This window comes from Leopardus geoffroyi, chromosome D2 (genome assembly GCF_018350155.1).
Source record: "Leopardus geoffroyi isolate Oge1 chromosome D2, O.geoffroyi_Oge1_pat1.0, whole genome shotgun sequence".
Lineage (NCBI taxonomy): Eukaryota > Metazoa > Chordata > Mammalia > Carnivora > Felidae > Leopardus > Leopardus geoffroyi.
In genome coordinates this window covers 75,238,669-75,251,432 of record NC_059334.1, presented here as the reverse complement: position 1 = coordinate 75,251,432, position 12,764 = coordinate 75,238,669, and positions in this window count along the sequence as shown.

Here is a 12,764-nt window from a genome sequence, read left to right as displayed (position 1 = left end):
ACCTGAGCTGAAATCCAGTCAGATTTTTTTATGGATTTTTTTTAAAAATTAAACTTTTTATTTTGAGAAATTATAGATTCAAAGAGTTGCAAGACATAACACAGATTTCTTGTATCCATTACCCTGTTTCTCCCAATGACAGCATCTTGTAAAACTATAGTACAATATCATAAACAGGAGACATCGATAAAGTCAAGACACAGGACATTTCTCTCACTGCAAGGATGCCTCACATTGCCTTTTTATAACTATATCCACTTTCCCTGTCATCCCGATCCTCCTTAATCCATGGCAACCACTAATCTGTTCTCCATATTTGTTATTTTGTCGTTCAGGAATGTAACATAAATGGAAAGATGTATGTATGTAATCTTTTGGGACTGGATCTTTTTAATTTAGCATAATTCTCAAAATATTTATTCAGATAGTTATGTGTATTAGGAGTTCCTTCCTTTTTATTCCTGAGTAATATCTCATAGTATGGGTGGACCAGAGTTTAATCGTTCACCTGTGGGGAACACCTGGGCTGTTTCCAGTTTAGGTTATTACAAATACAGCTACTATAAACCTGAGCTCATAGGTTGTGTGTCAACATAAGTTTTTATTTCTCCAAGATAAATGCCCAGGAGCACAACTGCTGGGTGGTATAGTAATTGCGTGTTTAATTTTTTACGAAACTGACAAGCAATGTTTTGGAGTCGCTATACCATTTTACATTCTCATTAGCAATACACGTGTGACCCAGTTTTTTCTACATCATCTCCAGCATTTGCTGTTCTTATTATTTTAATTTTACCTGTTTGGGTGGGTTTGTAGTAACAGTGCATGGTTTTAGTTGGAATTTCTCCAACGGTTAATGATGTTGAACATCTTTTCACGTACTTATTTGCCATCTGTGTATTTTTTTTTAGCGAGAGAGAAAGCATGAGTGGGGGAGGGGGCAGAGAGGCAGAGGAAGAGAGCACAAATCTTAAGCAGGTTTCACTCTCAGTGCAGAGCCTGACCTGGATGGAGTTCGGTTCCACGACCCTGGGATTATGACCAGAGCTGAAATCCAAAATTGGATGCTCAACTGACTGAGCCACCCAGCTGCCCCTGACATCTGTGTATTCTTTCAGTGAAATTTTTATGTCTTTTTCACATTTTTTTAAAAAAAGATTTTACTTTTAAATAATCTCTATGCCCAACCTGGGACTTGAACTCACAGCCCCAAGATCAAGAGTCGTATGCTCCATCGACAGAGCCAGCCAAGTGCCCCTTGCCCATTTTTAAATTGGATTGTTTGCTTTCCCACTCTTGAGTTTTGAGAGTCTTGTATATCCTACATACTAGTCCTTTGTGAGGTGTGTGGTTTGCAAATAATTTCTCCCATTCTGCAGCTTGTCTGTTCATTCTCTTAATGGAGTTGGTTCCACAGCAAAAGTTTTAAACCTTTGTAAAGTGCAATTTATCAGATTTTCCTTTGTGGTATGTGATTTTTGTCATCAAATCTAACTCTTTGACTAGTCCCTAGTTTCTCTATTTTTTTGTCTATTTTTCTCCTGGAAGTTTTAGTTATACCTTTTACATTTAAGTTAGTGATCTCTTTTGAGTTCATTATTAGGAAAAGTATGAGACTTAGGTCAAGATTTACTTTCCTCACTATGGATGCTCAATTGCTATAGCACCAATTTGTTGAAATGGCTATCTTTCACCCATTGAATTGCTTTTGCAAAACATCAGTTGGGTATATTCGTGTGGGTCTGTTTCTGGGTTTTCTATTCTGTTCTACTGGTCTATCACTGTGCCACTGCCACATAGTCTTGATTATTATAGCCATATAATAAATCTTGAAGTAGACTGATCCTTCCTATTCTTTTTTCTTTTTAAAATTTGTTTGAACTATCAAAGTCCCTTTGTCAATAAATTTTAGGATGATCTTGCCTCTATCTACAAAAAAATTTGCTGAAATTTTGATGTGAATTATGTTAAATCTGCCCATAAATTTGGGTAGAATTTGCATCCTTGATATTGTGGGTCTTGCAATTTATGAATAAAGTATGTCTCTCCATTTATTTAGACCTTAATTGGTTTCTTTCACCAGTGTCGTATAATTTTCAGCTTACAAGTCCTGTACATATTTTGTTAGCTTTCCACTTAAGGATTTTATTTTTTGAAACAGTAATAAATAAATAAATGGTATTGTGTCATTAATTTTGTTGTCGTGTTCATTGCTAGTGTATAGAAATACAGTTGATGTTTGCATACGTATCTTATATCCTGTAACTGTACTGAACTCACTTATCAGTCCTAGGAGGGTTTGTGTGTGTGTGTGTGTGTGTGTGTGTGTGTGTGTGTGTGTTTGTTTTGTTTTGTTATTTTAGATTTCTTGGAACTTTCTACATAGACCATCATATCATCGGTAAATAGGGGCAGTTTTATTTTTCCTTCTGATCTGTATGCTTTTTATTTCTTTTTCTTGCCTTATCACACTGGCTAGAAATTCCAGTATTATGTTGCAAAGAGCAGTAAGAGTGGATATCTTAGGGGGAAAGCATTCAGTTCTTCACCATTAAATAGAATATTAGTTGTAGGTTTTTGGTAGATGCTCTTTACCAAATTGAGAAAATTCTCTTTATTCTTATTTTTATAAGAGTTTTTTTTTTTTTTATCATGAGTGGGTGTTGAATTTAGTCAAATGCTTTTTCTGCATCAGTTGATGCGGTCAAGTGATTTTTCTTGTTTAACCTGTCATTATCACAGATTACAGTGAATTTTCAAATACTGACTCAGACTTGCATCCCTAAAATAAGTTCCACTTAATCATGATATATAATTATTTTTATATGTTGCTAAACTCTACATGCCAATATTTTGTTAAGGACCTTTGAATCTCTACTCATAAAGAATATTGGTCTATAGTTTTCTATTTTTGGTACTATATTTCTCTGGTTTTGGTTTCAAGATAATTATATTAAGTTTATAAAATAAATTGGGACATGTTCTCTCCTCTTCTATTATTTATTACAATTTTATTGTGTAGAATTCATGTTAATTTTGAAACTTTTGGTAGAATTCTCCAGAAAAACCATCTGGGCCTGGACATTTCTTTTTGGATTTTTAAAAAATTATAAACTCAATTTTCTTAATTCTTATAGGGCTATTTAAATTATCTATTTTATATTGGGTTAGTTGTGGTAGTTTCCTTTTTTCCCCCCATTAATTGCTACATTTCATCTAAATTGTTAAATTTATGTATACAGGTTTTTTTTGTTGTTGTTTCGTTTTGTTTTTTGTACAGTAAAACCTTGGTTTACAGTCATAATTCATTCTGGGGGAAAATGCTTGTAATCCAAAGCACTTGTATATCAAAGCAAATTTCAAGAACCATTGGCTAGGTTGTGATCATGTGACATTCAGTGTTACTTACTACTTGTATTGCAAGACATCACTCGTTTATCAGTTTAAATTTATTAGAAATGTTTGCTTGTCTTGAAGAACATTCGCAGAACAGGTTACTTGCAATCCAAGATTTTACTGTATTGCTTTATTATTTTTTTTGATGTTTTTGGTGTCTATATTGATATTCCAGTCTTGATATTGGTCATTTTTGTTTTTCTCTTTTTTTCAGTCTTCGTACAGGTTTGCCAATTTTAATTTTTTAAACAACCAGATCTTAGTTTCATTGATTTTGTCTATCATTTTTCTGTTTCAGTTTCACTGATTTCTGGTCATGTTTTTATTATTTGCTTTCTTTTAGTTTATTTTATCCTTCTAGGGTCTTGAGGTGGGGGCTTAGATTATTGATATGAAACTTTTCTCTTTTCTAATATATGCATTTAGTACTATAAATTTCCCTCTCGGACTACTTCATCTGTGTCCCACAAACTTTGATATGCTGTATTTTCATTTTATTTAATTCAATGTGTTTATTGATTTCCCATAAGACTTTTCCCTTGACCCATGGGTTATTTAGAAGTATGTTGTTTGGTTTCTCAGTGTTTGAAGGTTTTTTTGTCTTATCTTTCTGTTATTGATTTCTAGTTTGAATTCATTGTAGTCACAGAACACACTTTGTCTGATTTAAATTCTTTTAAATTTGTTGAGGTTTGTTTTGGCCCAGGATATGATCTATCTTGGTATATGTTCCATGGACACTTGAAAAGAATGGGTTTTCTACTATTGTTGAGTAGAAATTTTCTAAATATTGATTAGATCTTAATGGTTGATAATGTTGTTGAGTTATTCTATAGACTTGCTGGTTTTTTGTCCAGATGTTTTATCAATTATTAACTGAGATGCTTGTATCCAACTATTATTGTGGACTTGTCTATTTATTTTTTCAGTTCTATCAGTTTTTGCTTCATATATTTTATAGCTCTGTTATGAGGTGCATACATGGTTAGCACTTGTGGATTGACCCTTTCATCACTACATAATGTCTGTCTTTGTCACTGGTCACTTTTTTCTTTGTGAAGTCTTGCTTGTCTTTGACTAATATTTGCATCTTTTTCAATCTTTTTATTTTCACCTAGCCTATCATTTTAAATTTGAAGTGAGTTTCTTGTAGACAGACTATACTCGGATCATATTTTCCAATCCACTTTTTCATTCTCTGTGTTGTAATTGATGTACTTAAATCATTTGCATTTAAAATTATCATTGATATGTTAGGTCTTCAGCTTGTCATTTTCTTTTGCTTGTGCTTTCTATTTTCATTCCTTGTTTTATTTTTCCTGACATCCTGTGATCCCCATAAACATTTTTAAGAATTCAATTTTGATTTATTTGTGGTGTCTTCTCTTTCTAGAGCTTTTAAAGTGGTCGCTCCAGGTATTACATTATATATACATAATCTATCAGTCTACCAGTATCATCATTTTGCCAGTTTGAGTGAAGTTTTCTTTCTTGCTAGACTGCCCCTTCTTTGACCTTTGACTAGAGAGAGCAAGCTTTTTGTTGGGGCTCTTTGGTCTGCATCTGTTGGCATTTCCAGGTTACCAGCTTCCCCAGCACCTCATTTAGGGTATATGAAGCAAAAAGGAAATTCAGGGGACTCATCGCTGTGCTGTTCTTTACATCCTGTGGTTCCCAGTGCATCTGCCTTATTCTCTCTGCCATTCAGAGTTGCCTTACGCTTGTTTTATATGTCATATCCAAGATCTTTAGCTATATTCAGAGGGAAGGATGGGGAAAAGTACCTCTACTTCATCTTCCCAGAAGCTGAAGTTCTCACTTACTGTATTTTTAAAGAAAATAAATATTTTTATTAAAAAATAATAATTTCAAAAGCATATACTGCAGAGTAGGTAAACAAAGCAAACTTAGATGTAAAACCTAGAGATAAGTAGTCAACAAGTTCTTCTAAAGAAATATTCAATCATTAAGACTATCCAAAACCTTCACTGAATAAAAACAACGCTCCCTTATATTTAGACTTCTTTATACACTCTCAGTACTTTCTTATCTTTTATCCTATTTGATCCTGCTGGGAACCCTATAAAAGGGGTAAGGCAAATACTATTATTCCAGTTTTATAGAAAGGGAAATGGTACTATAAAAATCAGAAAAAACCCAGGACTCACCAAAGATTTATAAGATTTATATGAACCAATTGGATTGTTTGTTTCCCTTTGTGAGATAAATAATTCTTTTATAGAAAATTATGTGAACTAATCTTTTCAGAAGGCTTTCTTCCCTATCATCTAAATGGAGAATATTTTACCTGCTCTAATGCTTTCAGGTTCCAGCCATGAGAAGACTTGTTTGGAATCAGTGAGAGAATGGGAATTTACTACTTCTCCACCCCCTTCAAAAATCCCACACCATAACTCCTCCAACTCATGAATCATCTTTTGAAAGTCTTGAGTTATATTCTGAATCCTCATCTGGACCCAAGCTGGAGAAATGGCATCTTCTTTGAATTTCAGATTCCTTCTGTGCAATGGAGGCCAAATCCTGTAGTGTTTCTTCTACCTGCCTTTGCATGTGCCGCACTCTGAAACATGGAACCCTTTTGAGCAATGTGTAATGATGAAATGAGATGGTACCCGTTCTGATCCCGGATTACAAAGTACACTGCAGCTGAGAATTTGGGGGGGCACCAAAGAATCTCACATGGTGGAAACATTTCTCGAGTTTGAATCTGTACCATCTGCCTACATAGTTCTGCAAGAGGCAGAGAGCAAGGAGGAAGTGGCCATGGAGCTTTCTCTTGGGGATACAGTGTAGGGAATGTCTCTGTTTAATCAGATTGCTGCGTGCAGATTTAAGAGAATCAAATGTAGAACTACTGAAGATGAGGGTGAAATAAGGCAATACAATGAAAGACGAGATACTTTTTGTAAAACCATAATAAAAAAGGAAGTGTTTGAGAACAAGGAATTGAGATCTGGCAGATGATAACACCGACTCTACTGAGATCATCAATAATGGTTCACTAACAGATCCAAGGCAGTATAATGAGGAGAGACCATTTTCCCAAGTAGGTCAGGGTCTGGCTGACCTGTCCTGTTTCTTGTCAGGGTTTATCTGTTGCCTATTACTTCTGTCCGAGGCAATCTCTGGGGACAAGAAGACTCAGTCTCTGTCCTCAGGGAGTTTCCTATCTGACTGAGGAGACCAGCCCTGGAGATGAGAAAATGAGAAGGTGCTAAGTGAATGGTACAGACAGGTAACTGCTTCTGTTATTTTTGGGCTAGGTTGGCCTGGGAAATAAGTTTAAGATGTAGAGGGAGAAGAGATTTCAGCCAAAGAAGAGAAGGAAGGAAAGGCCCTAGGGTTGGTCTCCACCTTTTTTTTTTTTTTGAAGGACAATGAATAGACATGCCTTCAGCACCCTCTGCCAAGGAATGCTTATAAAGGGACATAGGGGGAAGGGGGACCCAAGAGGTAGGACAGGTGAGACTGGGACTTTCTTTGGCCAGGAAGGAGAGCTCGTAAATGTCACGGGGGGGAAAGAGTAACATGAGGAAGGAAAGGCATTAGAAAGATGGATCCAGCATTGGAGCCCAAGATGGATTGCGAAGGAGAGACCCGGGTAAAGTGGCGACAGGTCATTTATTGAGAAAGAACTATTCCTTTTTGGTTTAAACAACAAACCTCTGCGAGGGAATAATTAATTTGCATCCTCTTGATCTGTTTACAATTAATATGGGCAAGTAAATGTCTAAAATCCAAATTTGGCCAAGTTGAAGTTTTGTCAACCCTGGGGACTCCCTAATACAATCACAAAGCCATTAGTTAACATCCTCTGACCATGCTCTGTGTCCCTGTGCTGAATTATGCTCCTACATCCAATTTATGATGCAGAACCGAAACTATCATTTTCTTCAACTCACACACACAAAAGAAATATCTCACAATTTGAATGCTACATTCACTCAAAACTATAAAATTTTGTTGCACGTGTGTGTTTGGTACATCAGCTGCCTGTTCTTGAGGGAGAAAAGGAAGAAATTCACATGGTTAAAAACAAACTAAAACACCCAAGTGCAAAATCTACACAAGATGAGAAAGAGGCTGGTGGGGTTGGCCTCAGAATTCAGAACTAGGAACACGCTGTGAGACCAGATGTTGCAAATCTTTCACTTTACAGGTCCGGCTGTGGAGACCAGAGGGGTTTTGGGGCCTGCCACCTGTCTGGTTAGTGTTCTGGATCCACTCCACAACTCCACCTTCTGATGCTTCATGGTATGTGAGCTCACATCCTTGGTTGTCCTGGTCCTCGCTGGACCTATCAGACCATAGGTTTAAAGCGTCAGATTCCTGTTCTGGTGTCTAATGGACAGTGACTAAGGTAATTTCCGGAGTAAAGCCCCGTGAGGAGTCTATTCCCTGAATCTGGGACAAGTTCATTTGCTCTTTCTGGCTCTGTTTTTTCTTCTTTAGAATGGACTAGTAGCCACTTCACTTTCTTTACAGAGCTTTGGTTCAGATCAGAGGAGACTGTGCATGTGAACTTGCTTGAAAAATAGTAATTCATGATATGAATATTTCCATATCAACTGATTTATCCTCCAGTCAATAGTGGATAGGTTTGATATAAAAAAATTCAAAGTAATTTTATCCAATTTCTTTGGAGGAAAAAACCCCAAAATTGTGGATTGGTTTGATATAAGCAGTTGGGTAATAACATTTTTTAAAAATGTTTATTTATATATTCTGAGAGAGCTTGTGAACAGGCACAAGTGGCGAAGGGGCAGAGAGAGAGAGAGAGAGAGAGACAGAGACAGAGAGAGACAGAGAGACAGAATCCCAAGCAGACTCTGCACTGATGTGGGGCTCGATCTCATGAAGAGTGAATCATGACCTGAGCCGAAATCGAGAGTTGGATGTTTAACCCACTGAGCCACCCAGGCATCCTGGGTAATAACATTTTTACGGTGCGTGGTTAGGTGTTAGCATTCGTACTGAAATCTTTGATCAGACTCACAGCCCTGGCCCAGAGGTATTAGGAGACCATGATAACTATCCTAAACGTCGTCCATCTTAAATACATTAAGTATTTCTCGGGACAGAGAGGAGCGTCTTTCTTTTTTTACTCTCAGATATTTGATTCAACCAACTTTACTCATGGGGAGAATAGAAAGAATCACGCTAAATGCCGAAGACGTAAGTGACAAAGGCACGTTGCCCAGGGAAAACTCACAGCCCACCAAGGGGAGGAGATGAGAATGGAGTTTACAAATCTCAGGCTGAGTCAAACGAGAGCTACCCCCTAACCCTGGCGGGCACACCCACAGGAGAGCCCCGTGTGGGGTTGCCCTTCCGAAAGGCAACTGGTTGACAGATCAGTCTGGATCTGGGGGCAACTGTGCCTGTAACTTTCAGGTTAGGGCTACTTGAAACCATTGTCTGTGTGCTCTTAAAATGCACGTCTCACCCCTCCCCATCAGCAGTCATGTTGGCCTCTTGTGGCACCCAGTTTTGGCGACCACGTCCCACCCTAGCCTTTTTTAGAGTGGTTTTTCACATAGGCCACATGCTCCGTGTTTTAAGCCAGAACTTCCTACGTTGAGGGAAAGGTATCTTTAGCCACTTTCTTCTAAAACTGTCAAAGAAATTTAATTTTACTTATATATATTTTTATCTGATTTCTTTGGGAGAAAAACAAAAAGAAACAAAGATTAAGGCACCTAACCATGATCCAATGGGATAATAGAGTTAAAAAGCAAGAGTGCTGATTTCCCAGAACTGCCATAACAAAATGCCACAAGCAACAGAAATTTATTCTCTCACCGTTGAAGAGGCCAGAAGTCAGAGACCAGGGGGCAACTGAGCTGCCCTTGCTCTCAAGGCTCTAGAAGGAACCATTTCCTGTCCCCCACTAGCTTCCGGTGGCTCCCTACAGTCGTTGGCTTTCACCAGATTGTAGCCGCATCAAGTCTTTGCCTCCACTGTCATGTGGAATTTTCCCTGGGTCTCACCTTACTCTTTTTGCAAAGACATCAGTCATTGGATTCAAGGACTGATCCCTGATCTAATATGACTTCATCTTAGTTTACTTAATTATATCTGCAAAGATCTTTTTCCTAAATAAGATCACATTCCAAGGTTCCAGATGGGACATGAATATCACGGGGGGAACACTATTTGGCCCACTACAGCAAGCAAGAGAGAAAATTAGCAATGGGACAGAGGAAACAGCTCGCCAACTAAAAGGAAAGGTAAGGTCGATATCCAGATATTGGCCCGGAGTATCTCACCCTCTGTTAGAAGACAGGTTGAAAACGTTTCATTGAAATTTCTTACATGGTAAAGTTGCTTTGACTAGAGCTTGAACTCTAGAATCTGACCAGCGGGGTTTGAATTCTGGCTGATTTCACTGACGTGATTTGGGAGAAATGATTTAATATCCCTGTGCTTTACTATCTTTATCTCTAAAATGAGATGAATGGCTGCCACGGAATATATTAAATAAATGCATGGAAAGGATTTGTACATTTGGAGACGAGTGAACAGGTGCTCTATCTAGCCAGTTAGAAAACATAGGATTTGGGGAGAGACAGGGACCAATCCAGGTCGGCTGGAGCATCGAAAATAAGAGAGGAGGCTCGTGGGACTGACTGGAAAGAGAGGCTGGGCCCACCCGGGACATGAGGGTGAAGAAACTGACCCGACTGGCCCCAGTGGTCATCGTGCCATCTGCCCAAGTTCTGACACCATGCTGGCATAAGCTCCCCTGTACAGAGCCAGGCTGCACGGCTTGCCGTGGTCTGCAGGAGCCTAAATCGGCCAATACCCTGTATCTCTGTATCCCCACTGCTGTTCCTCCTCGTGTCTGTGGGTTTTCAACCCTATTGTAAAATTTTGTGGCTCTGCTTGGATATACCTCAAACCTTGCCCCATCTCTCTTTTTTGGTAGAAGCAGAACTGCCCACCGATGTTTTCTCCCAAACTCGCAGTTTTATAGCCTTGTATCTTCTGTCTGTCCACCCCCTCACTTCTTTATCTACAAGCAGGGTTATATATGTGACTCTATGTCTGGTCCACTGTGACCCCTGGATCATTTCCAGCCTGTCTCTGTGATCTTCAGGCATTCTAAATCTTAGGGCGGCCTCATTTGCTTCTTCCTTCTCTGTAGGGCATGTGATGCGCTCGCGTAGGGCTGCTCTCTATCAGCACCATGGCAGGCTGCTCTTCCCCCAGCAACAAACCATAAAATTAAGAATGGCAAGACTCTCTTGATTAATTTCATTTGCCTGTCTTTAAGTCCATTAAAGAAAATGCCTCTTTAAATCATGCCTTTGCCAGCATATTTGTAAATAATACTTAAAAAACACTTCATCTAATTATTCTCGCCACAGCTGAATGTTAACAGATTGAAGATGAGATTTATGTTTAGACAGCGTTAAAGGTACTAATTTTTTCTCAACAATGGGCGCCGCAATTGACAAAATTAAAACGGAAAACGTAGACTAACAAAAATTAATTTGCACCAGGCTTAATAGTTTCTCTAAGTAAAGCCAGTCTCTCCTCAGCTGCCCAAGAAAAGCCATAAAAATTTCTGAGAAGAATCTGGAGTTTAGGATTCCACACTAATTGCTTCCCCTCCTCTTTCAGCTCATCCCCTTTTCTTGTTCATCTCGACTGCAAAGGGATATGCAGTCTCCATATCCAAAAATGCCTTCGGCTCTGCTGGGGTAAGGAAGTCAGGGGGAGGAGGGGGGCAGGCCAGGGAACCACATAAATAAATGGGAATTTCTACATGGACGTGAGGATTTTCTTTTTCATTTTTTCAAAATGAGAATAAGGCACGAGTATAAATTCCAAAAAGAGCAATTTATTTAAGTCTATCATTTTCTGGCAACACAAGAGAACGCACATTGGGGTGAACAGTCACAAATCACGTCCCTTCCCACTGTCTGTTTTCTCCACCATATGTTGTGGAGAATACAATTCACATGCTGAAGTTCTGCCTCGTTTCAATGTGAGAAAGCATATTGTGATATCAGCAGCCTGGTCACCGAGCCAATGTTTTTTGGAGCAGTGGGGGTGGGAAGAAAGAGGCGGCAGGAAACACAACTAACCCTTCAGAGAATATTTTTTTAAAGCTTGGAAAGCCTTCTCAATAGTTTACTCCCCAGTGTGTGGGTTGAAGGGAGCTTGCCTGGGCATTTCCTGTGGTGTCTTTCACGGACTCCCGGAACTTCCAGGCAGGAGAGAACTTGAGATGCCACCAGGGCGGACATGTGGCATCGATGTTCTATCAGTGTTTCTGCTTTTCAAGTTGCCATTTTACACACAGGGGTAACTCTCCTTCACCCATACCCAGTGGCATGTGTGAGTTCAAGTATTCACTTAGTAGGCAGGTTATGATATTCTCCCCCCGCCCCCCACCCCTGCCCCCATAGACTCATCTAGTCCTCCGTGACTGATAAAAAACGGGACGGCATGTGTTGGTGAAACAGAGCAGAGGTGATCCTGTGGTACACTGACTTACAGCCCCAACCTCATCGGTACTTAGTTGTAACCCAATGAGCTGACATACCCACGATGCATCTGCATACCCAGAGCCAGACCAAAGCTGTGGCTCATCCTTCAATGCCAATCTCCGCTCATCACAAAAATGAGGGTTGGATTTTCTTTGTATCATAACTTTCGTGGTCTCCCTTCCTTCCGTGTACAGGACACAGATGGCCCTGTTGCAACGAGGCTTTCTGGAGACATTCTAAGCCGACTCAGTATGAGGTCAAATATTTTATTAAGCCCTGCTCTTTCCATTGTTAAAGAAAGAAAAGAAAAGAAAAGAAAAGAAAAGAAAAGAAAAGCTTGTGTTTTCATTTACAGCATGACAGCGTTCGAAACAGTGTTCGAAAAGGCTTTTAATCAGTGGCAAAGTGCAAGTTAACCTGTATGAAACTTCATGAAGAACAGGAAAAAATCTTCTTTTGGCTCCTGAGAATTATAAGAATCGCAGGTAAAAAGTGAGTTTGATTCCCTAAATTGTGCATCAAACTCCCTGTCTAAATTAAACTGAACAGATGTGGAAAAATGAGTCAGGGGCTCCCCATATAATTCGAAATGAGCTTTCAGGTTCCGCTTCCTATGGCTGATTTCAGCCTAAGCCGCCTTATTGCCTAGAATCTGCAACTTGATACTAAAAGCTTGTCAAAATTAAGTGCATGCTTTATAAGTTTACATTTTTACAGTCTAACTGTTTTTCTTTGATATTTGACAGGGACACAGGTTCCCATGTCATCTGGCCTTGAAGTACTTTCAGAACTTTCTCCCGGACCAATTTGAGGGAGCTCAAGGTTGCGGTGAATTATGGGCCTTGAAGC